Source organism: Marmota monax, unplaced genomic scaffold, assembly GCF_021218885.2.
Source record: "Marmota monax isolate L192 unplaced genomic scaffold, Marmota_monax_Labrador192_F-V1.1 WCK01_AAM20220418_F8-fsc00534, whole genome shotgun sequence".
NCBI classification, from domain to species: domain Eukaryota; kingdom Metazoa; phylum Chordata; class Mammalia; order Rodentia; family Sciuridae; genus Marmota; species Marmota monax.
The window spans coordinates 155351-179863 of record NW_026692813.1 but is presented as its reverse complement, the minus strand read 5'-3'; the positions used below and the strand labels follow the sequence as shown (position 1 = coordinate 179863).

The following is a 24513-nucleotide window of genomic DNA, read 5'->3' as shown; positions in this document are numbered from 1 at the left end:
GACATGAAAACATTACTTTTGGGAGGAAGAAGATGGCGGCGAGGGGAGTGCATTGCCCCCGTGTGCCGTGTCACTGTGTGGGAGTATGATGAGTCAGGACAGCTAAAGACTATCTTGTTAGGAATTTCCAGCAATAGTGGGGTGCTCCGGAACCTGGAGGAAGGATTTCCATCACACGAGGATCGGCTACGGGGACTCAAACGCGAGAGATTTGTTGCATGGAGGGTAACACTGCTTATTCAGCAAATCACCCCGCGGCTAGAGTCTGCAGCGCTCGCTGGGAAATGAGGAGATAGCGGCGCAGGGATATAGCGCTGGAGTTTCTGCCAGCCATGCAAGCGCCGTACTCAGTGCTGAATTCTGGGTTCGAGAAGGGGGAAGGAAGCGGTCCATCTCAGTTCTCCATACCGGTCAGACCACAGAGGAGGCCAGCGGCCACCATATTGGAGAGCTGACGTCACCATCCCTGTTTTTGACTGACCGCAGCTCATTCAGCCATAGAGCAGGTAATTTCAGGCTGCCATTCGCCTGCGGCTTGCAGACAGATTACTCAGGCTCAGTGCCTGAGTGCTTCTTGGAGCCTGCTCTTATCAGAGCATACACCAAGCACGGAGCGGCTGAGTTCCGGCTCCCAGAGCTGCCCTGGCCCAGGGCTAAGGAGCCCACGGAAACTGCTTCTCGGTCCGGGTCCTGCTGAGGACTGGTCAGGAATCACCCGTTGCTTTGGTTACCCGGCAAAGGGAACGGAATGCTGCCATTCGCATAGGATACCAACATGGCAGAGATCTGATGTCATCAGAAAGCGGTGGAGGAGAGAACTTCATCAATACCAGCAGCGACAGAAACAGTTGGTCTCCTGGTAGGGAGGGTGAGGCACAGACACCCGAGTCTCTCTCGATTTGTCGTCGAGCCAGAGTGGAGGAGCCGGGCCGCCGCCCGCGCCCAGAGCAGGCCCAGCGGCTTGCCGGCATGGTGGTCACGGGACCCCAATTGGAGAGGGGGCTGAGCGGAGCCGCCACCCGTGCCTGAAAGGTGGGCAGACCTGCGACCCAGTGGTACACGGGTGTGGTAGGAGGGGCAGGGCAGAGCCACCCCCCGTGCCTGCAAGGTAAGCAGACCTGCAACAGACTGGCGGGTCAGGCCCAGCAGCCTGCCAGCGTGGTACAAACGTCACCCCAACTGGAGTAGGGGCAGATCAGAGCCTTGGCCCGTGCCCAGATCAGGCCCCGCAGGTGTGGTGGTCACATGACCCCAATTGGAGTGGGGGCGGAGTGGAACCGCCACCCATGCCCGCAGGGTGAGCAGACCTGTGACCAACCTGCAGATCAGGCCCAGCGGTCCGCAGGCGTGGTAGGAGGGGCAGGGCAGAGCCTTCGCCCGCGCCTGCAGGGTAGGCAGACCTGCGACAGACCGGCGGATCAGGCCCAGGAACCTGCCGGCGTGGTACACATGTCACCCCAGTTGGAGTAGGGGCAGAGCAGAGTCGCCGCGCACGCCAGGAACAGGCCCAGCGACCTGCCAGCGTGGTAGTCACAACACCCCAATTGGAGTAGGGGCAGAGCAGAGCCGCAGCCCGTGCCCGCAAGGTAGGAAGACCTGCGACCGACCGGTGGAACAGACCCAGCGGCCGGCAGGGGTGGTAGGCACGTCACCCCAATTGGAGTAGGAACAGAACAGAGCCTTCACCCGCGCCTGGAACAGGCTCAGCGGTTAGCGGGTGTGGTAGACAAGTCACACCAATTGGAGGGGGGGCAGAGCAGAGCCACCGCCCGCGCCTGCAGGGTAGGCAGACCTGCAACCGACCGGCGGATCAGGCCCAGTGGCCTGCCATCATGGTACACTCGTCACCCCAATTGGAGTAGGGGCAGAACAGAGCCACCACCCGTGCCCGGAACAGGCCCAGTGACCTGCCGGCATGGTAGTCATGACACTCCAATTGGAGTAAGGAGAGAGCAGAGCCGCCACCCGCGCCTGCAAGGTAGGCAGACCTCCGCCCGACCCTGCAAGGGAGACTTTTCAACTATACAAGAGCAATATAAATATATAGGGGGAAAAAAACATTTCAAAAACACAACAGTTTCACCAAGCAGAAAGAAACGCAAGCAGTATGAAAAGACAAGGAAAGAAAGGACCACAAGCAATGCAGGTCAACTCAACTTTAGAAGAGGTAACAGCTGCAGCAGATGGAATGTCAGATAAAGAATTCAGGATATACATGCTTCAGATGATCTGGAGTATCAAGGAAGACATTAAACAGCAAAATCAGACAATGAAAGATCACTTCGACAATTAATTACACAAACAAATCCAGGAAGCAAAGGATAAACTATACAGGGAGATAGAGGTTATACAAAACAAACAAACAGAAATCCTAGAAATGCAGGAAGCAATAAACCAACTTAAAAACTCAATTGAGAATACTACCAGCAGAGTAGAACATTTAGAAGACAGAACATCAGACAATGAAGACAAAGTATTTCAACTGGAAAAGAACATAGAAAGCTCAGCAAGACTGTTAAGAAACCATGAGCAGAACATCCAAGAAATATGGGATAACATTAAGAGACCAAACTTAAGAGTCATTGGGATACAGGAAGGTACAGAACTCCAAACCAAAGGAATGAGCAATCTATTCAATGAAATAATATGAGAAAACTTCCCAGACTTGAAGAATGAGACAGAATCCCAAATCCTAGAAGCCTACAGGACGCCAAATGTGCAAAATCATAAGAGATCCACACCTAGACACAATATAATGAAGATGCTCAACATACAGAATAAGGAGAGAATTTTAAAAGCTACAAGAGAAAGGAAGCAGATTACATTTAGGGGTAAGCCAATCAGGATAACAGCTGATCTTTCAACACAGACTCTGAAAGCTAGAAGATCCTGGAATAACATATTTCAAACACTGAAAGAAAATAGGTTCCAACTAAGAATTGTGTATCCAGCGAAATTAAGCTTCAGGATGGAAGATGAAATTAAAACCTTCCACGATAAACAAAAGTTAAAAAAATTTGCAGCTAGAAAACCATCTCTTCAAAACATCCTCGGCAAAACATTACAGGAAGAGGAAATGGAAAATAACAAAGAAAACCAACAGTGGGAGGTAGGACACTAAAGGGGGGGAAATAATCAAAGAGGAAAACAAACCATATTTAGTAACATAAATAAAGAAATATGGCTGGAAGAACACCCATATCTCAATAATAACCCTAAATGTTAATGGCTTAAACTCACCAATTAAGAGACACAGGCTAGTAGAATGGATCACAAAACAAGACCCAACATTATGCTGCCTACAGGAGACGCATTTGATACGAAAAGACATACATAGGCTGAAGGTGAAAGGTTGGGAAAAATCATATCACTCATATGGACTTCGGAAACAAGCAGGAGTGTCCATACTCATATCAAATAAAATAGATTTCAAGCCAAAGTTAATCAAAAGGGATAAAGAGGGACATTACATACTGCTTAAGGGAACCATACACCAACAAGACATAACAATCATAAATATATATGCCCCAAACAATGGTGCAGCTATGTTCATCAAACAAACTCTTCTCAAGTTCAAGAGTCTAATAGACCACCATACAATAATCATGGGAGACTTCAACACACCTCTCTCGCCACTGGACAGATCTTCCAAACAAAAGTTGAATAAGGAAACTATAGAACTCAATAACACAATTAATAACCTAGACTTAATTGACATATATAGAATATACCACCCAACATCAAGCAGTTACACTTTTTTCTCAGCAGCACATGGATCCTTCTCAAAAATAGATCATATATTATGTCACAGGGAAACTCTTAGACAATATAAAGGAGTAGAGATAATACCATGCATCTTATCTGATCATAATGGAATGAAACTGAAAATCAACGATAAAAGAAGGAAGGAAAAAGCATACATCAATTGGAGAATGAACAATAGGTTACTGAATGATCAATGGGTTATAGAAGACATCAAGGAGGAAATTAAAAAATTCTTAGAGATAAATGAAAACACAGACACAACATATCGGAATCTATGGGACACATTGAAAGCAGTTCTAAGAGGAAAATTCATTGCTTGAAGTTTATTCCTTAAAAACAGAAAAAAAACAACAAATAAATTATCTCATACTTCATCTCAAAATTCTAGAAAAAGAAGAGCAAAACAACAACAAAAGAAGTAGAAGGCAAGAAATAATTAAAATCAGAGCTGAAATTAATGAAATTGAAACAAAAGAAACAATTGAAAAAAATTGACAAAACTAAAAGTTGGTTCTTTTAAAAAATAAATAAAATCGACAGACCCTTAGCCATGCTAACGAAGAGAAGAAGAGAGAGAAAAATTACTAGCATACGGGATGAAAAAGGCAATATCACAACAGACACTTCAGAAATACAGAAGATAATAAAAAATTATTTTGAATCCTTATACTCCAATAAATTAGAAGATAGTGAAGGCATAGATAAATTTCTTAAGTCATATGATCTGCCCAGATTGAGTCAGGAGGATATAGACAACCTAAACAGACCAATATCAATTGAGGAAATAGAAGAAACTATCAAAAGAATACCAACTAAGAAAAGCCCAGGACCGGATGGGTATACAGCAGAGTTTTACAAAACCTTTAAAGAGGAACTAATACCAATACTTTTCAAACTACTTCAGGAAATAGAAAAAGAGGGAGAACTTCCAAATTCATTCTACGAGGACAACATCACCCTGATACCTAAACCAGACAAAGACACTTCAAAGAAAGAAAACTACAGACCAATATCTCTAATGAACCTAGATGCAAAAATCCTCAATAAAATTCTGGCGAATCGGATACAAAAACATATCAAAAAAATTGTGCACCATGATCAAGTAGGATTCATCCCTGGGATGCAAGGCTGGTTCAATATACGGAAATCAATAAATGTTATTCACCACATCAATAGACTTAAATATAAGAACCATATGATCATCTCGATAGATGCGGAAAAAGCATTCGACAAAGTACAGCATCCCTTTATGTTCAAAACTCTAGAAAAACTAGGGATAACAGGAACATACCTCAATATTGTAAAAGCAATTTATGCTAAGCCTCAGGCTAGCATCATTCTGAATGGCGAAAAATTGAAGGCATTCCCTGTAAAATCTGGAACAAGACAGGGATGCCCTCTCTCTCCACTTCTGTTCAACATAGTTCTCGAAACACTGGCCAGAGCAATTAGACAGATGAAAGAAATTAAAGGCATAAAAATAGGAAAAGAAGAACTTAAATTATCACTATTTGCAGATGACATGATTCTATACCTAGCAGACCCCAAAGGGTCTGCAAAGAAACTATTAGAGCTAATAAATGAATTCAGCAAAGTGGCAGGATATAAAATCAACACGCATAAATCAAAGGCATTCCTGTATATCAGCGACAAATCCTCTGAAATGGAAATGAGGACAACCACTCCATTCACAATATCCTCAAAAAAAAAATAAAATACTTGGGAATCAACCTAACAAAAGAGGTGAAAGACTTATACAATGAAAACTACAGAACCCTAAAGAGAGAAATAGAAGAATATCTTACAAGATGGAAAAATATACCCTGTTCATGGATAGGCAGAACTAACATCATCAAAATGGTGATATTACCAAAAGTTCTCTATAGGTTTAATGCAATCCCAATCAAAATCCCAACGGCATTTCTTGTAGAAATAGAGAAAGCAATCATGAAATTCATGTGGAAAAATAAAAGACCCAGAATAGCAAAAACAATGCTAAGCAGGAAGTGTGAATAAGGCGGTATAGCGATACCAGACTTCAAACTATACTACAGAGCAATAGTAACAAAAACAGCATGGTACTGGTACCAAAACAGGCGGGTGGACCAATGGTACAGAATAGAGGACACAGAAACCAATCCACAAAACTACAACTATCTTATATTTGATAAAGGGGCTAAAAGCATGCAATGGAGGAAGGATAGCATCTTCAACAAATGGTGCTGGGAAAACTGGAAATCCATATGCAACAAAATGAAACTGAATCCCTTTCTCTCACCATGCACAAAAGTTAATTCAAAATGGATCAAGGAGCTTGATATCAAATCAGAGACACGCCGTCTGATAGAAGAAAAAGTTGGCTACGATCTACATACGGTGGGGTCGGGCTCCAAATTCCTCAATAGGACACCCATAGCACAAAAGTTAATAACTAGAATCAACAAATGGGACTTACTCAAACAAAAAATTTTTTCTCAGCAAAAGAAACAATAAGAGAGGTAAATAGGGAGCCTACATCCTGGGAACAAATCTTTACTCCTCACACTTCAGACAGAGCCCTAATATCTAGAGTATACAAAGAACTCAAAAAATTAGACAATAAGATAACAAACAACCCAATCAACAAATGGGCCAAGGACCTGAACAGACACTTCTCAGAGGAGGACATACAATCAATCAACAAGTACATGAAAAAATGCTCACCATCTCTAGCAGTCAGAGAAATGCAAATCAAAACCACCCTAACATACCATCTCACTCCAGTAAGATTGGCAGCCATTATGAAGTCAAACAACAACAAGTGCTGGCGAGGATGTGGGGAAAAGGGTACACTTGTACATTGCTGGTGGGACTGCAAATTGGTGCAGCCAATTTGGAAAGCAGTATGGATATTTCTTGGAAAGCTGGCAATGGAGCCACCATTTGACCCAGCTATTCCCCTTCTCGGTCTATTCCCTAAAGACCTAAAAAGAGCATACTACAGGGACACTGCTACATCGATGTTCATAGCAGCACAATTCACAATAGCAAGACTGTGGAACCAACCTAGATGCCCTTCAATACACGAATGGATAAAAAAAATGTGGCATTTATACACAATGGAGTATTACTCTGCATTAAAAAATGACAAAATCATAGAATTTGCAGGGAAATGGATGGCATTAGAGCAGATTATGCTAAGTGAAGCTAGCCAATCCCTAAAAAACAAATGCTAAATGTCTTCTTTGATATAAGGAGAGTAACTAACAACAGAGTAGGGTTGAAGAGCAGGAGAAGAAGATTAACATTAAACAGGGATGAGAGGTGGGAGGGAAAGGGAGAGAGAAGGGAAATTGCATGGAAATGGAAGGAGACCCTCAGGGTTATACAAAATTTCATACAAGAGGAAGTGAGGGGAAAGGGGAAAATAATACAAGGGGGAGAAATGAATGACAGTAGAGGGGGTAGAGAGAGAAGAGGGTGGGGGAGGGGAGGGGAGGGGAGGGGTGATAGTAGAGGATAGGAAAGGCAGCAGAACACAACAGACACTAGTATGGCAATATGTAAATCAATGGATGTGTAACTGATGTAATTCTGCAATCTGTATATGGGGTAAAAATGGGAGTTCATAACCCACTTGAATCAAAGTGTGAAATATGATATATCAAGAAATTTGTAATGTTTTGAACAACCAACAATAAAAAAAGAAAAAAAAAGAAAACATTACTTTTTTTGTAAACAAGTAGCACAAAAGCAATTAGTATTTCAGTCTCTGAAAATCATGAATACAGTCATCCATGATAATTATCAGTGAAAACAGATTGATTTTATCTGTGTAGGAGGTTAAGAAGGTTTGGAGGTCTGTGAGATTAGGCTAAAATTAACTCAAGACAAACTTGTGATTCTAGAGTACTTTGTGATCATTATCATTAGGCACTCCCACACAATAATCTTTCCTTTATAGCCTCCAGCTTTCCTTACTTTTGGTAGGACTGACTCAAGTGAACACCTTAAGTTACATTAAAAAATGCCTTTCCTTTTAAATGTCCATGTAGACTCTCCTGCCACGTGTTTGAGACCAAGCTGGTTAAAACTGACCTTGTTCCTATTTATTCTTAAGAGTTAGCTGAGATTCCTCAGAGATCACTCTTGGGGAGCTGTGGGAAGCCTTTTGGTTCCTTTCCTTTTTCAGTGGTGCCACCTGCCAGTATGGATCAGTGTCTTGTTGAATATACATGGCTTATCTTGGAAGCATGAGAGATATTTACCTCTCCAATGACCCTCCTCTTTGCAGAATGTGCACTGGTTGGCTTCCTGTTCTCTAGGGTCCTCTTGATTTTCCCAAGTCAGCAGATAAGGTGACTCACTGGAGTTGCAGTGCCCATAGAGGAGCCCCATTGTTCTCTGGGTCCTGCTGACCTTAGAGAACAAGGGCCAACATATTGGCTCATTTTTCCTTGGCCCTTTTACTTCCTTGACTTTGCCTTCCAGTTTTTGGTTTTAAACATCTGGCAAGCCAGTTTCAGTCTTTTTTTTCCCACAAAGTTGGGTTATTTACAAGGTATCAATGGATTTAGAAGCAAATGAGACATTTATATGATGTCAATGAAACCTCAAGTCTTTTTTCTGGGTTAGAGGTGGGAAAGTTCTTGGTATTATCACTTTAAATCTAAGCTCTTCAGTGCTAGAAATGGCTATGAAATATTTTCAATTCAGTTTATTTCCTGTCCCATTCAAACTATCTTCATAAATTGTTTTCATTTTCTCATAATCTTTTAGACTATTAAAATAGTATCTAAATGAACAATTTTTAATTTTTGGTTTGCTTCCATGAAGAGTTCTCAGAAATAAGAACTACTTTTCTAACATTTTCTGTGTAACTTTTAAGATTGCTTTTCTTTTTTGAAAAAATGAGTAGCAAAATGACAAGCATCCCTATCAGCACTTTAAAACATTGTTTTATAAGAGACAAAGAGAATCAAAAAACTCTTTTGGGTAGGTTTTTGTGACTGTGTCTTCTCAGGCTTAAAACTTTACACAATTAAGCCCAGGTTCAAAGATTACAAAATTCATTAGAAAGATGAAATTATTTCTGCAAAAGATTAAAGTGAAGCTTTCCCTCAATTACACCCCATTTGTTGTTACCTTTCTTCATGCTCCCATGTTCATTCACTGGTTCATTTGCTCATTTATTCCCTTACCCACTCATTCACAAATAAACATCATACAAAGTCAAAGAAATCAAGTTTCCTCTCCTCTGGATGTATGCAAGTTGAAGAACCACTGTGTTGAAGAGAAACATACAGCTGCTTCTTATGGAAAAACAGTGGTGGGGAAATCTACACCAGAGGAGTCAGAATATTTTAGCAACTCAAGCTGAACACTGAAGGGTAAATAGGAATGAGATAAGTAGGAGGGAAGGACTTCCTAGGGTGATAGATTTGCAAAAGAATTAGGGATGGAACAACTTGTTAACTTTGAGGAACTCTTAAGTAGATGACAGATCTAGAGGGGCATAAGTTTTATGCCAAGTTCAAATTTTGTCCTGCACTGAAACATTTCAAGTAGAGGAATAAAATGATCAGATGTGAATTTTAGTAAGGCCACTTAGCCAATTATGTGAAAGACATATTGGGGGAGGCATAGAACAACTAGAGCAAGGAAATATTAGGGGTCTACAGGAATAATGTATGCTTATAAAGAAGGTAGAAAATAAATTTATAGCCTCACTGCACTCAAAGTGATCCTCAATTAGCAGCATGCAACCCCACTCAGAGCTTGTTAGAAATAAAGAATAATCTTGTACTGTATCTCTTACCTTCAGAGTCAGCATTTTAACAAGCTCCTCAGGTGATCTGTATGTCTGGGAGGTACCATTCAGAAATAGGGAACACAGCAAGAGTAGTTATGGGGGAAAATAAAATTGCTATTTTAGGTATGGTGATTTTGAGGTGTTTGAGGAATATCCAATGAGGGTGATCCATAGCAGTTAAATTTATGGGTCTGGAGGCTAGAAATAAGTCTGTTTGGAGATGCAGTTTAGCATTTATCAACCTGTTGGTATTTGAAGTCATGGTCTGACCCGTTTCCTGGGATTTGCTCAGGAAAATTATATCCAGTTAGTCAGGCAAAGGCCTCAGGAAAGAGCTCTAAGAAACATTAAAAGTCACAATCAGCAAAAGGTACTCCACAAGAAACAGAAGGAATTTCCAGTGGTAGAAAGAAACAATGTGAGGAGTGGGACAAAGGTTCCAAGTGGCAGGATGGTCAACATTCTCACTTTCCAGCAGAGGTTACATAAGAATAGACAAGAGTCCATTGGATTTGGCAATCCTGATGTCAGAATAAAGCTAATGGGTGGAAATTATTCACCCATTAAGTTCTTTCTTGACCTTAGTATGTGGGGATGCAATTTATAGAGTCTGCTTTCAAAGTTCAGATGAGTAGAGTATGTGGGAGGAGCTTGGTGTGGAGCCAGCTTGCAAATGTTCTCTCTTCCACTAGATGGTACATTCTTAAAGGATGGCACGCTGAGCAAGGAATGTTCTTATTCTTTGTAGGAGCTCCTTCTTTACACTGTCAGGTACCAGAGCTCTGCCTTTTGGAGTGATTTCAGCCACCAAGTTATCAACAGTAACATGTTCTAGTCCTTTTTCTTTAATTACCTCTTTACAGTGTGCCTTCAACTGATCCTTCCAGCCATTTTCAATTAATTTAGCTCTCAGCAACTCTTTGAGGTGTTCTCTTTCTCCAGTTTCAATTAACTTTTGGTGAATTGCTGCTCTCATCTATGCATCTTTGTTCATCTTGATAACCACCATCAGCGTGGGCGAGGGCCGTCCCTTCCCAGTGATGAAATTACCCTTGCGCTGATGACCATTACCTACCACACTCTTCAGCTGCCTGGCCAGTTTCAGTCTTAGTGTTAGAGTAATGGGTTATAACTTCAATACCTATAATTTAACTGGAGTAAATATTGTACTGGAAGTCAGCATTATATCCTATCTGTCCTACAGGTGTTGGATTATTGTATCTGTGATAGGAGAAGCAAATGTGACTCCATTTTGTTTTATGACTTCATCCTGTAAAACAACCATGCCAATAGAAGGGTCATGACCAGGGCAAAATGTTCTTTTCCTTTTGCTATAGAAACCTTTAAGAACTATCTAATGGGGCATTGTTCCTGTAACTAGGGTAACAGGGCTCTGTTTCTATAACTGGGGTGATTGGGCTAACTGTGATTGGTTAGGCTTCCCTCTGCTTGACTGCACTCTCCTGCTTCTGTAACCTGGCTTGCTTGCATTGGATGGACACCTGAACATCACTTTTGTGGTTTTCAGGCTTATAAGGAGTGCCCTAGCATTTATTCAGGGCTGATCAGGGGAACAGCTTTATGTTTTGGTCAGCCACCACAGGTGTGCTTCAATAAAGGCTTGATTCAATTATATGTGAGTGATCTGGAAGTCAGTTTATGAAACCCCAGGATAAAGCTTTAACTATAACATATCAAATCAATTCAGGTTACTCTGTTAGAAGTAGTACTTCTACAAAACACTATCAGACAACAGTTATAAAGTTGAAAAAAACCCCACTAATGTCTATTTTGCCTTTACAAATACTCATATATTTAATACTCAATTATATACAACTTTTACTTCTTTTTGGTACCAGGGATTAAACCCAGGGGTACTTTGTCAGAAAGCCACATCCCCAGCCCTCTTTTGTATTTTATTTAGTGACATGGTCTCATTGAGTTGCTTAGTGCCTCATTTTTGCTGAGACTGGCTTTGAACTTGTGATCCTCCTGTCTCAGCCTCCCAAGCTGCTGGGATTACAAGCATGTGCTACTGCACCTGGCAAGTTTTACTTTTCTTTCTTTCTTTCTTTCTTTTTAATATATTTTTTGATTGTACATGGACACAGTACCTTTATTTTATTTATTTATTTTTATGTGGTGTTCAGGATTGAACTTGGTGCCTCACATGTGCTAAGCAAGTGCTCTTTCACTGAGACCCAGTCCCAACCCCAACCCCAAGTTTTACTTCTTTTAAAATACTTTTACAAGCCTCAATACCTTTAACAATTTACCTAAACCTTTACGTAAGTTTTCTATTATATTCCCTGTTTACTTTGAGATCACAGTAATCTTTATAACAAAAAATTTATCTTTTGAAAACAACTTTAAAAAAGCTTAATTCTAGCCTACTTCAGAGCCATCTTAACATAGGGAAGAACAGGAGGCTTAACTCAGATGAGGCTGACCTTTTGACAAATCTTAAAAAGTGTTTTATTTCTGAATCTGACCTTTGCTCCCTTATAAAATATCATTCTACAAAGTTCTCATGTATTATTTCCTGAGTCTAGCTGAACATCAGTTAACATAATACAACATTATATCTGAAATAATGAGAGAGGTTAGGAGAGCTCTTAACTTCCCTTTTGTGGAAAAGGTGGCAGAATATTTTCCTGTTCCCCATTGTCAATCTTTGAACAAATCAGGCTCTACTTATTGTCTTCCAAAAATTCATTTTAATTTTCATCCCAGTGCAACAGTAACACAAGTTTTATATATAACATTGATAACAGGTTTTCTTTATTCAGTTAAAAAACCTTAAATGACAAAAAAAAGAAAGAAAGAAAGAAAAAGGAAAAAAAATTAGCAGCCACATTTGTTATTGCTATATAAATTTGAAGGAGACTATTGCTACAGACAAGTTTATATTGAAAAAAACCAACTTGGTAAACTATTCTACTAAGCTTTACGTTTAACTAAGTTTAACTTTTAAAGTAAAATTTAGAATCCATAGTGTATGGTAACCATAATACATGTCTACATGGGTGAGCAGTATTAGCAAAAATCAAAGAATAATCTTGAATCTCTTGTACATTTAGAAAACACTGTTTATGAACAGAAATAGGCTTAATCAAGGCCAACAGATATAAGACAGAGCCCTTCTTAATATGTAAATATGTATGTATTTATTTATATCTGTTGGCAGAGACTGCCATCAAAACAAGGGTTGACTGTAGTTTCTGTTTTATTCTTTTTTTTTTTTTTTTGATGCAGTTGTTCATCCTGCCAGGACCCAAATGCGTTTAGTTTGATGGGATACTGTCATAACCAGAATTGCTCTCCTCCAATGACAGATATTCCCTGGCCAAATACAGGGTTCTGTCAGATCTTAAAAGTGGAGACTATTCCTGTCCCCAGGTCATAAACTAACAGTGCTGGAACTTACTGCCATGTCCTTTGTGGTCAGTACCCTCCACCCTCCTGTGTGCAAAAGGGGTTGGAAGTTGCCCTCTGCCAACTTTTTTTCAGCCCAGGAAGCTTTCCTGGGATTTTTTTCCCAGCCTTGGGCTGCTGTCCTCTTGTCCTTGCACACCAGAGGCAGTACCTTTTTGTGCCTTCAAATTAATGCCTGATTGTTAAGACTCCTTATCATGCAACTTCACAAATGCCTATACATGGAGAATCTCTTCCATATACTTTACCTCTGGTAGACCAAGTCCAAATGTAAGATTGTATAATAATCAAGAAAACCATTCAAAACCACATCTTTCTCTTAGATAGGAGTATGAGGAAGAGATAGGAGGGCTTAGGGAGCCATGGCAAGGTGGTGAGTGAGGAGGTTAGGGGCAGGGCCAGAACAAAGGTGCATGGAGAGGGTCTTCTGATGAGGTCAACTTCCTGCTTTAGGAAAGTGCTTGTGGACACAAGCAGGGGACCTAATCAGACAGATACTTTTTTACTCATGTTCCTCAACTGGGGATCCAATAGAAAAGCTAAAACAAAGGAGGCACCCAATCAATAATAGTGAGAAGAGCATGGACAGGGGAGGAGATAAGTAAATGAGGAAATTCCATAGACCATAAAGAGAATAAGCCCCTAACTCACCAATTGGATCTCAAGCTCTGGGGTCTCTTCTCTTTGGAGACGTCTATATCTGTATCTCTGTCACTTTGCAATAAATCTACTTCTTGCTTGCTATCTCTGTGTCCTGGTCTTCAATTCTTTGGTAAATGGAGACAACAAACCCAGAACCCCTAGATGGTAACAGTTATACCCAATAGGTGGCCCATTCAGTCAAGATCTCTCTTCTCAAGAGACTACCTACTAGTAAGATGAATGCAGCATGGCCCTTGTCTTAAAGGGCCAATAACAGTTACAAAAACCAGAGACAGACAAGAGGATCACTGAAGCCATGTTTGACAGAAATGTGGTTAAATAGAGAGAACTGCATAAACAAATTTCTTTCACATAGTTTACCTTTGAGAGATCAACTCCAACTGCCAGATTGTACAAAAGGAAACACACAACCAGAAAGAATCTCAAAAACCATGGCCAACAAATGGGAATCTTTAAAATGGAGAGAGCAGCCAAGATCTTTCCCAAGAGGCTATCAATAGGATTGACACAGTATTGCCCATATCTTAAAGGGGACAGCAACAGACACAAACAAAAACATAGATAGACACTAGAGGGAATTCATAAACCCAATGTGGGCAAACATATGAGAACCAAGAACAGACCTGAAGGGTGTAAAAATACCTGGGTTCTTGAGTTCTACTCAACCATGACTCCTACACCAGTGGAACCACAGATATCTCTACAAGGAGGGACTAGATGTTCCCATAAAGAGGAGCCATATGCGTGGAATCAGGAGTCTGAGTGTGCACACTGGGGAACTTACCTGGTGCCTAAGCGTGTCTCAACTTCACTAAGTTCAGTTTCCTTTTTCTCAAAGTAGACCAAGAGAGAGCAACCTGTACATTTTAGGGAGAAAAGGCTGGAGTTCCCCAAAGCAAAAAGCATTGTGGCAGCTTCTGAGATACTCCCCCAGTTCTTCCCTTTATTCATAGGAATAGCTTCTCTTGTTCAACCTGAGGCAAACTTGCCCAGTGTCCTAATTCACAAGCAGTCAGCTCTCAACATGTTTGGAAGTGGGATTGCTTGGACAGCCAGTTCTGCCCAAGAAAGCAAAAGTGGAGGCAGCTCTCAGGCCTCATCTGATGTGTCAGATTTGTTACTGAAAGTTTGATCATCATCCGTGATAGCAATTTAATAATGAGGACAGACACAGTTTTGGGAAAAAGGAAAAAGGTTTATTGCTTTGCTAGCAAAGGAGAAGCACAGACTCCAGTCTCAGAGGCTGTTGTTCTCCCCAGTCCCCGCCCTCTTTCTTAAGTTTTGAGCCAGCATCTCACTAACTTTCAGAGATTGGCCTCAAACTTGCCATCTTCCTGTCTCAGCCTCTAAAGTCACTGGAGTACAAGTGTATAGTAGAAATTCTATGTTGCAATAAAAGGTTAACTAAAGGACCCACCACCTTCCAGTATTTCACCAAAACGACAATCACAGGGGGAAAGAGAGGCACTTGATATGTGTTCTCTAGGCCTTTTATAAATCATAGAACTGTTCCTTTGGCTACATACATGTGAATATACAAGAAGGGTTACATTGTAGATGGCAAGGGAATGTGTACTGTTCAGAAGGGACTGCTACAGTGTTACCCAGCATGCTGTTGGTGCCATTGTAAACAAATAAATTAAGGGCAAGATTATTGCCAAGAGAAATAATATGATTGTTGAGCATATTGAGCACTCTAAGTCAAGGTAACTTCCTGAAATGTGTGAAAGAAAATGATCAGAAATAGAGGGAAACCAAGAAAAAAGTTCCCTGTGTACAACAGCAGCACCAGCCTGCCCTGACCAGAAAGACACACTTTGTGAAATCCAGTGGGAAGAAGCCTGAGCTTCTAGAAACAAGTCCCAATTAATTTATGGTATAACAGGTAAAAAAAGCCAATTGAGACTGAAAAAATATTAGCTAAAATGTTTGGTCAAACTATAATGAGTAAATAGGAAATATAAAGAAATTTTACATTCTTCTGGGTAGGAATATAATTTTTATTGGTTTTCATATTTATTGTTTGAAGTTATAAGATTTTGAATTACTTAGGTAATTATACTGCTCATTAAGCATTTGGTTATCCTAATCCACCAATACAAATTTAATTTGAATATGAATAGTTATAAATTTGAATGTCAAATTACAGTTTATGAACAGAGAAATCCAAGGTTTACAGAGATAGTTCCTTAGTTACCTTATCAATCTTTTCTGACTGCACATCATGTTTTTCTTTTTGCAATTTTTTTTTATCATCCACTATTTACTATATTCACCTAGAATTATCTATATGTATTTAAAAGATTCTTCAGAATCAATCTCTGTTATAACTTTTATTTTATTTAATGAAGTGATATCCAATAATAACATGTTGCAAGTATCTGAAGTTCATAAGGATCATAATATTTTGTAAGTAAAATATTGTGAATATTTGGAAAACAAGGCAGGTTGTTAATTTTTTAAAATTATCAAATTTTAAATATCTAATTAGATAGAACACATAAAATATTTATACTAAATATGAAGATAAACCATCTCATAAATTCTACAAATTTATAATATGAAAAATGGTATATAAATGACAAAGGCAAACATTATTGTAAAGCTGCATTTACTTTTGTGAAACGTAAATATTCAGACTTAGTAATAATACTTAAAATTGTTTTTGCAGTGTCTTAGAGTACAGATTTAGATCTAAAATATTTATTAAAAGAGACTGACTGTTGGGCTGGGGATGTGGCTCAAGCAGTAGCGCGCTCACCTGGCATTCCTGTGGCCCAGGTTCGATTCTCATCACCACATACAAACAAAGATGTTGTGTCTGCCAAAAACTAAAAAAATAAAATGTTAAAATTCTCTCTCTCTCTCTCTCTCTCTCTCTCTCTCTCTCTCTCTTTAAAAAAATTTTAAAAAACAGACTGATTGTCATTTTATGCTGACAAAATATGCATAAGAGAGTTACCTAAGTTAACTTATCAATACTTCCCTATCAATATTAAATCTTCTGTCTCATCTCTGAAGCTTTCTCTGTGAGTGAGAAAGAGCAGAAAAATTTCTGGCTGTACATAATCCCAGATGCCCTTGCTCAAAGAAAAACAATAAAATATCCCCCAATAAGGCAAATTGTTAGATAATGATGTTTTATATTAGGCCTTCTCACTTTTAAATAAACTACAGACATCCACTGCCTATAATACTATCAAATGTGAGCGCTAAAAAGCAAAAGGAATCATTCTCAGATAAATTTAAACTTCTGAAGTTATTATCCAAATCCTACCTTCACAAGGTGTAGGATTTCCTTTTATGGTAAGAAAATGTATTTGTCATATCCATGTCAGTCATGTTGTTGGTCATTAGAGTAGTAACACTAAGATTTATTTACACATACACATTCCATACACATTGATTCACATACAAATATTTATTTATTCATAAAACTCTTTTTTTTTTAATTTTTTTTTTATTGGTTGTTCAAAACATTATAAAGCTCTTCACATATCATATTTCATACATTAGATTCAAGTTGGTTATGAACTCCCAATTTTACCCCAAATACAGATTGCAGAATCACATCGGTTACACATCCACATTTTTACATAATGCCCTATTAGTAACTGTTGTATTCTGCTACCTTTCCTATCCTCTACCATCCCCCCTCCCTCCCCTCCCATCTTCTCTCTCTACCCCATCCACTGTAATTCATATCTCTCCTTGTTTATTTTCCCATTCCCCTCACAACCTCTTATATGTAATTTTGTATAACAATGAGGGTCTCCCTCCATTACCATGCAATTTCCCTTTTCTCTCCCTTTCCATCCCACCTCATGTATCTGTTTAATGTTAATCTTTTCTTCCTGCTCTTCCTCCCTGCTCTGTTCTTAGTTGCTCTCATTATATCAAAGAAGACATTTGGTATTTGTTTTTTAGGGATTGGCTAGCTTCACTAAGCATAATCTGCTCTAGTGCCATCCATTTCCCTGCAAATTCTATGATTTTGTCATTTTTTAGTGCTGCGTAATACTCCATGGTGTATAAATGCCACATATTTTTGTCCATTCATCTATTGAAGGGCATCTGGGTTGGTTCCACAGTCTAGCAATTGTGAATTGTGCTGCTATGAACATCGATGTAGCAGTATCCCTGTAGTATGCTCTTTTAAGGTCTTCAGGGAAAAGTCCAAGAAGGGCAATAGCTGGGTCAAATGGTGGTTCCATTCCCAGCTTTCCCAGGAGTCTCCATACTGTTTTCCAGATTGGCCGCACCAGTTTGCAGTCCCACCAGCAATGTACAAGAGTACCCTTTTCCCCACATCCTCTCCAGCACTTGTTGTTGTTTGACTTCATAATGGCTGCCGATCTTACTGGAGTGAGATGGTATCTTAGGGTGGTTTTGATTTGCATTTCTCTGACTGCTAGAGATGGTGAGCATTTTTTCATGTACTTGTTGATTGATTGTATGTCCTCCTCTGAGAAGTGTCTGTTCAGGTCTTTGGCCCATTTGTTGATTGGGTTATTTGTTTTCTTATTGTTTAATTTTTTGAGTTCTTTGTATGCTCTGGATATTAGGGCTCTATCTGAAGTGTGAGGAGTAAAAATTTGTTCCCATGATGTAGGCTCCCTATTTACCTCTTTTATTGTTTCTCTTGCTGAGAGAAAACTTTTCAGTTTAAGTAAGTCCCATTTGTTGATTTTTGTTATCAACTTTTGTGCTATGGGTGTCCTATTAAGGAATTTGGAGCCCGACCCTACAATATGTAGATCGGAGCCAACTTTTTCTTCTATCAGACGCAGAGTCTCTGATTTGATATCTAGCTCCTTGATCCACTTTGAGTTAACTTTTGTGCATGGCGAGAGGAGGGGATTCAGTTTCATTTTGTTGCATATGGATTTCCAGTTTTCCCAGCACCATTTGTTGAAGATGCTATCCTCCCTCCATTGCATGCTTTTAGCTCCTTTATCAAATATAAGATAGTTGTAGCTTTGTGGATTAGTCTCTGTGTCCTCTATTCTGTACCATTGGTCCACCCGCCTGTTTTGGTACCAGTACCATGCTGTTTTTGTTACTATTGCTCTGTAATATAGTTTTAAGTCTGGTATCGCTATACCGCCTGATTCGCACTTCCTGCTTAGAATTGCTTTTGCTATTCTGGGTCTTTTATTTTTCCATATGAATTTCATGATTGCTTTATCCATTTCTACAAGAAATGCCATTGGGATTTTGATTGGCATTGCATTAAACCTATAGAGAACTTTTGGTAATATCGCCATTTTGATGATGTTAGTTCTGCCTATCCATGAACAGGGTATATTTTTCCATCTTCTAAGATCTTCTTCTACTTCTCTTTTTAGGGTTTTGTAGTTTTCATTATATAAATCTTTCACCTCTCTTGTTAGGTTGATTCCCAAGTATTTTATTTTTTTTGAGGATATTGTGAATGGAGTGTTTTTCCTCATTTCCGTTTCAGAAGTTTTGTCGCTGATATACAGAAATGCCTTTGATTTATGCGTGTTGATTTTATATCCTGCCACTTTGCTGAATTCATTTATTAGTTCTAGTAGTTTTTTTGTAGACCCTTTTGGGTCTTCTAGGTATAGAATCATGTCATCTGCAAATAGTGATAATTTAAGTTCTTCCTTTCCTATTTTTATGCCTTTAATTTCTTTCGTCTGTCTAATTGCTCTGGCCAGTGTTTCGAGAACTATATTGAATAGAAGTGGTGATAGAGGGCATCCCTGTCTTGTTCCAGATTTTAGGGGGAATGCCTTCAATTTTTCTCCATTGAGAATGATGCTAGCCTGAGGCTTAGCATAGATAGCTTTTACAATGTCGAGGTAAGTTCCTGTTATCCCTAGTTTTTCTAATGTTTTGAACATAAAGGGATGCTGTACTTTGTCGAATGCTTTTTCTGCGTCTATTGAGATGATCATATGGTTCTTATTTTTAAGTCTATTGATGTGGTGAATAACATTTATTGATTTCCGTATATTGAACCATCCTTGCATCCCAGGGATGAATCCAACTTGATCATGGTGCACAATTTTTTTGATGTGCCTTTGTATCCGGTTCGCCAGAATTTTATTGAGGATTTTTGCATCTATGTTCATCAGAGATATTGGTCTGTAGTTTTCTTTCTTTGAGGTGTCTTTGTCTGGTTTCGGAATCAGGGTGATGTTGGCCTCATAGAATGAATTTGGCAGAGCTCCTTCTTTTTCTATTTCCTGAAATAACTTGAAAAGTATTGGTATTAATTCTTCCTTAAAGGTTTTGTAAAACTCCGCTGTATACCCATCCGGTCCTGGGCTTTTCTTGGTTGGAAGTCTTTTGATTGCTTCTTCTATTTCATCTATTGTTATTGGTCTGTTTAAGTTGTGAGTATCCTCCTGACTCAGTCTGGGCAAATCATATGACTTAAGGAATTTATCAATGTCTTCACTATCTTCTATTTTATTGGAATATAGGTTTTCAAAATAATTTCTAATTGTCTTCTGTATTTCTGTAGTGTCTGTTGTGATATTGCCTTTTTCATCCCGTATGTTAGTGATTTGAGTTCTCTCTCTTCTTCTCTTCGTTAGCATGGCTAAGGGTCTGTCGATCTTATTTATTTTTTCAAAGAACCAACTTTTAGTTTTGTTAATTTTTTCAATAGTTTCTTTTGTTTCAATTTCATTGATTTCCGCTCTGATTTTAATTATTTCTTGCCTTCTGCTACATTTGCTGTTGTTTTGCTCTTCCTTTTCTAGGGCTTTGAGATGAAGTGTGAGCTCATTTATTTGTTGGTTTTTCCTTTTTTTGAGGAATGACCTCCAAGCGATGAATTTCCCTCTTAAAACTGCTTTCATTGTGTCCCATAGATTCCGATATGTTGTGTCTGTATTTTCATTTATCTCTAAGAATTTTTTGATTTCTTCCTTTATGTCTTCTGTAACCCATTGATCATTCAGTAACATATTGTTCATTTTCCATGTGATGTAGGATTTTTCCTTCCGTCTTTTATCATTGATTTCCAGTTTCATTCCATTATGATCAGATAAAATGCATGGTATTATCTCCACCCCTGTATATTTACTGAGGGTTGCCCTATGGCATAATATATGGTCTATTTTTGAGGAGGATCCATGTGCTGCTGAGAAAAAAGTATATCCACTTGATGATGGTTGATATATTCTATATATGTCAGTTAAGTCTAGGTTGTTGATTGTGATATTGAGTTCTATAGTTTCTTTATTCAGCTTTTGTTTGGAGGATCTGTCCAATTGTGAGAGAGGTGTGTTGAAGTCACCCATAATTATTGTGTTGTGGTCTATTTGATTCTTGAACTTGAGGAGAATTTGTTTTATGAACGTCGCAGCACCATTATTTGGTGCATAAATATTGATAATTGTTATGTCTTGTTGGTAAATGGTTCCTTTTAACAGTATATAATGTCCTTCCTTATCCCTTTTGATTAATTTAGTCTTGAAGTCAATTTTATTCGATATGAGGATGGCCACCCCTGCTTGCTTACGAGGACCGTGTGCATGGTATATTTTTTCCCAACCTTTCACCTTCAGCCTGTGTATGTCTTTTCCAATCAGATGTGTCTCCTGGAGGCAGCATATTGTTGGATTTGTTTTTTTAATCCATGTTACCAGCCTATGTCGCTTTATTGGAGAGTTTAAGCCATTAATGTTTAGAGTTACTATTGATATATGGTTTGTACTTCCAGCCATGTTTGATTATTTATCTTCTTTTTTTTTTTTTAATTTAGTTTGTTTCTCCATGGTTAGCTTTCCCCCCGCCCTCTGTCTTTATAGAGGCACTTCCCACTGATGGTTTTGGTTATTGTTTTTCATTTCTTCCTCGTGTAGTGTTTTGCTCAAGATGCTTTGCAATGCTGGTTTTCTGGCTGCAAATTCTTTTAGCTTTTGTTTATCATGAAAGATTTTTATTTCGTTATCGTACCTGAAGCTTAATTTTGCTGGATACAGAATTCTTGGTTGGCATCCATTGTCTTTCAGTGTTTGAAATACGTTGTTCCAGGATCTTCTCGCTTTCAGCGTCTGTGATGAAAAATCCGTTGTTAACCTTATTGGTTTACCCCTGAATGTAATCTGCCTCCTTTCTCTTGTAGCTTTTAGTATTTTCTCTTTGTTCTGTATATTGGATATCTTCATAACAATGTGTCTTGGCGTTGGTCTACTGTGATTTTGTGTGCTCGGTGTCCTGTATGCATCTACAATTTGTATATCCGTTTCCTTTTTTATTTCTGGAAAGTTTTCTGTAATTATTTCTTTCAGCAGGTTACTCATTCCCTTGGTTTGAATCTCTGTACCTTCTTCTATCCCGATGACTCGTAGGTTTGGTTTCTTTATGTTATCCCATATCTCTTGGATGTTTTTCTCGTGGTTTTTAACCAGCCTTTCTGAGTTGGCTAGGCTCTTTTCAAGATGATATATTTTGTCTTCATTATCTGATGTTCTGGCTTCTACTTGCTCCACTCTGTTAGTGATACTCTCAATTGAGTTTTTAATTTGGTTTATCGTTTCCTTCATTTCTAGAATTATTGTTTGGTTTTTTTTTATAATCTCAATCTCCTGATAAAGATGCTTAACTTCTTCTTTTATCTGTCTATGTAATTCATTTTCAAAGTGTTCTTTCACTGTTTGGATTTGCTGTCTCGTATCTTCTTTAAGGTTCCATTCCATCTGTCTAAGGTATTCCTTGAGTTCTTTATATGACCATTTTTCTGCTGACTCTAGGTCCTCCTGAATATTTAGGCTGTCCTTCATTGTTTGTACTCCTTTTCTTCCTTGCTTTTTTATGCTGCTCATGTTACTTCTTGTTCTGTTTGACTGCTGAGTTACTGTTTACTCTTATACATTTATTTGATGCTTGAGAGGAAAGATATTAGAAGGGAAGGGAAGAAGTCACTAAAGAGAATGAGAGTAGGCAGGTAGAATTCAAGGAAGGGGGAATAAGAAGATTGAAAAGAAATGAAAAGACAAAAGAAACAAGAATAACAAAGATTAGATAATAAAGAAAGAAAGAAAAGACGGAAAAAAAAATTTTAACAAAAATAATAGTGATAATAAAAAATGAAAATTAAAATTAAAAAAAATAATAATAATAAAATAAAAAAAATTAAAAAAAATAGAAACATTGAAAAAAAATTAAAGAACAACAACAAATAAAAATTGAAAATGAAAGAAAAAGAAGAAAGAAAAAAAAAGAAAAAGAAAAAAAAAAATGATAATAATAATAATAATAAATGCAGTCCTAGAGTTCTATTAACTTCTCTTCCAGTAGGTGGAGCTGTGCCCACTGGGCCAAGCTTCTCCTGTCAATAGGTGGGAACCATTCACTGTGCAGCAGCTCTTTCTCCTAGACTGGGCGGGTCTCCAATCCTGAGTGTCTAGGGCCTTGTCTTGTGTTTCCTCAAGCCAGGCCGTGCTCACCTGTGGCGCTCACCACAATACTGTCTACACGCCAGGTCTGCTGCTCCTGGGAGCCCTGTTTTCATGAACACCTGGGCTCACTCTCCCTGTTTGCCTCCCTCAGACCCTAAGTTTGTAGAGCTTGGGGCTGAGATCCCCCAGCGAATTTGCTTGCCCTCCTGTAGCCACACCCCCGGTAGCTGGTGCAAGAGACCTCAGTTGTCAGCACTGGTGGGAGCGGTAGCCGGGAGTTCCGCGCCGCGAGTCCTGCGCCACTCCTGGTTCCCTCGGTCTGGTTATTGCGTTCACAGGAGAGCTGGGAGTGGCCCTTAAGGTTTCCCCCGCTGTGTGGAGAGAGATGGCTAGGGGATTACACACCTGTCGCGCTGGTTTCAATGCAGTTATCTCCTCCGCCCGTGACGCCATTTCTCTGCCATGGTGATATCCCATGCAAATGGTGACCGTTTGTTCCCTTTGCCAGGTGACCAATGCAACGGGTGGGTCCTGACTGTCTCTCCCAATCCCCGTTTCAGTCCTGTGGCCACTGCCTATGAAGGCTCGGTTGGCTTTTACCTCTGTAAGTTCCTAAGGGCCGGCCAATTATTTCAGCGGGATCGTTAGTGCTGAGTCACATGAAGCAGGCGAACCGGAGCTTAATTGCCTCCGATTCGGGTTCTGTGTGTGTGTTCTGAGGGGCCCAGCCTGTACACCCCAGATCCACGTCAGCTCAGCATTGCCTAGTGATCCTGAGCAAACAGCATTTAGACAGTTTACGGCTCCCTATGCCCTCACAGTTGAAGATGTCAGAGACTTGATCTCTCTGCGCCTGCCACCATGTTACATCTCCTCAGTAATATTCATGTTGCCCTTACAGCTTCCTGGTATAAGCAAGTTCTTGGGATTATACAAACTGCTGCTTCTGTTTCCAGTCCAGATTTCTAGAAATGAAACTCTGGGCCGCGCTGACGAGCGTCCGCGCTTGTCTGCGACCGTAGCAGAGCCGCCCTGGCAAGCGTCCGCGCTTGTCTGCGCCCGTAGCAGAGCCGCCCTGGCCTCCGCAGCTCTTCAGCCCGGTGCCAGGCCCCAGGGGCCCAAGCGGCTGCCGCCGCGGCTCTCCGTCCCCTTCCTCCGGAGCACGGGTCCCCTGGCAGGGGGGTGCAGAACGACCCCAGAGCAGGCTCTGCCCGAAGGTGCAGCGGCGAACAGGCCACAGAGACGCTCGAGGCTGCAGTCCAGCCTTCGGAGGACAGGGCTCGGCACGCAGCCCAGCTGCAACCTCTAGGTGCGGCTGCCGGACAGTGTATATGGAGCCATCAAGACAGCAAGCAGAAAGCAAATGGCGGCTCCCGCGGAGTGGATTTTCGGCACAGAAACCACAGCCCCGCCAGCAATCCCAATCCACAAACTCTCCCTGTATAAAAAATATTCAAAAAAAAAAAAAAAAAA

General features: G+C 39.9%; 1 pseudogene; it reads right to left on the bottom strand.

The window, feature by feature from the left end:
• Positions 1-9915: 9915 nt before the first annotated feature.
• LOC124095301 (transcription and mRNA export factor ENY2-like) lies at positions 9916-10565 on the bottom strand (annotated as a pseudogene).
• Positions 10566-24513: the final 13948 nt, after the last annotated feature.